Raw genomic sequence first — 2531 nt, forward strand, 5'->3', positions numbered from 1 at the left:
ACTTTGTGCTCTCTACTTTGGGACTTCTTTCTACCTAAGAACAATAAGTCCCTTAGTTGTTTACACTTCTTTATTTGCTTTCCTTCTTTTTCTCCTTGTACTTTTTGAATTTATGACCCTTATTATATGGTTAAACATTTAATCAAATTGTCCTTTGTTAGACTTCTACTTCTGGCCGAGATGGAATAAAAGGAACTGACTTTCCCTCCTGCCTGTATCAACTAAAAAATTAGACAAAATATATGAAACAACAGTTTTCAAGATCTTATGCATTGTGGCCAACAATAATTCTTGTCCATTAACTCTGTAAAATGATAGACAGATATGGCAACATAGCTCAAGCAGTAGTGTGTTCTTGTCCTGTAATAGCTGGAAGTTGTTGCACAAATGCTCAGAACAGAAAGCCAGAAGCTGATGTTCAGAGGGAATTAGTGGGGACTGAAATCGTTTTACTATTTATGTCTAGTTCCTATTGCACTCCACTGTTTTGTGTTCTAATCATTCATCTTAGTCTTCCTCTTTCATCACCACATTACATTTTCTACTCTATGTATGAAAACTAAAAAATGGCCATAAACCAACACACAAGTGCATTAACGATGACTTGAGTTTTATAAACATGAATTCAAAAATTGATCCTGTGTTACTTTCCTGGGCACACAAAAAATGCATATGTGTCATTTTCCTTCTAAATGTCTGGAGCAAATTTATCATAAATATTTTCCAATTTATAATCTATTTTACATCTCACTAGTATGCCTGTTCCTTTTTATTTTACTTTTTCTGCAGCATTCCTAAGAAAGATGAAAGGTTATTGTCTTTGGGCAGTAATGATAACTAAGCTCAGACTGGTCGTTCTCTAAATAACAAGTGAGCAGCTGTTGTTTTCCAGGTAGTAATCATCAAGAGAAGCCAGTCAGCCTTTGTATGGTTTGGACCTATTACTGTGGCCTTGTTAACCCAATGGCATAGCAGCCACATGAACCACCAAATAGTCTTTCTTTACGTAAGGAGATTTAGAGAAATGTGGCTCACAGTACAGCTGGAAGTCCTGACTTCTTGTATCTTACAAATGGTGCACTTGCATCTAGAAAAGTGTGACCAAAAGGGGAGCTAGAAGGAACTTGAAGGAGAGCTGATCTAACTGCTGCCTCCCTTACCTTTGCTTGATCTCACTGAGATCATATTGTGTATCATCAAGAATCGTGTCTTATTTTAATCTCCAGTTATCCCAATGTTGCTGTGCACAGAATAGACTTTCATAAGCATTTTGCCCTTTTTATTTACTTAATAGTGTATCCTATGATGTGATTTTGTAAATATGAAACTATAATTATAAGGAAAAATGACTGTTGATATTTAAATAATAGTCAATATGTTATTGAATGTTTTCTATATGCCAGACACTGTCCTAAGTGATAATATGTATTATATGATTTAATTTTCAAAACACCCTTACAAGGTAGACAGAAGTATCACTCGCAAATAAGCACAGAGAAGTAAGTTAAGGCTATATTATGCTGGAAAATACAGGTGAAGAAAAAGGTCTCCAGAAGAGGGGAGGCCACATGGAGGCAAACAGGCACCCTTGCTGGCAGCAAGCACCCATTCCCAGGTATGCGAGAGAGCTGCCTTGATGTGAACCTCCCAGTCCTAGTCAAGGCTTTAGATGAGGCAGCCACAGCTGACAATTTGAATGCCACCTCATGAGAGAGCTTAAGCCAGAGCCATTCATCAGCTAAGTGACTTCCAGATTCCTCACCTGTGGAAAATGTGAGAGCATTCATTTTTGTGGTTTTAAAGTACTAAAATTTGAACTCATTTGTTACACAGTGGTACATAATGGAGTTTTTACTATGTATCAGGCACTGCCCTAAATGTTTTACTAACACCAACCAATTTAGTGTTCTCCCAGCAAATATATGAGTGGGTATTATTATCTCCATTTTCAAATAGGGAAATTAATGTGTTAATTTGAATGCGTTAGGTAATTTTCCAAGGATTATACAGCTAGTAAGTGGCAGAGTTAGGGTTCAAATCCAGTCTATGCTCTTAACCTCAATGCCGTGCTGCCTTACCCATCACATAATACAATCCCATAGTATCTTTTTTGTTCATTTACTAAACTGCTGGATAGTATCCATGTAAGACCTCTTATTTACCAGATAATGTTAAAATTAAAGATTTACTCTATTTAATCCTTCCATTTTTGACAAGTGGATTTAGAATTTATGAAATTCTTAAATTTAGAATTTACAATTTCTTAAACACAAAATGGAGATAATAGTACATATTTCAATACGTTTTTGTTGGTGCGTAGCACACAGAAAGTGACAAATATTATGAATAGATAGGGTAGATAGGGAAATGAACTAAGAAGTTCAGTGACTGCCAGTTTTATGTGGTATTATAAAAAATGTCACAACACAACAGTTTGCATTCCCTAATATCCTCAAGAACCTAATCATATGGGTCTAAAGTTTCTGCAAGTTATTGAGAGTTCCCCTGATGAAATTTGAAAAAAAAAAAAT

The sequence above is a fragment of the Propithecus coquereli genome, unplaced genomic scaffold (assembly GCF_000956105.1).
Source record: "Propithecus coquereli isolate 6110/MARCELLA unplaced genomic scaffold, Pcoq_1.0 Scaffold244, whole genome shotgun sequence".
In the NCBI taxonomy this organism is placed as follows: Eukaryota; Metazoa; Chordata; class Mammalia; order Primates; family Indriidae; genus Propithecus; species Propithecus coquereli.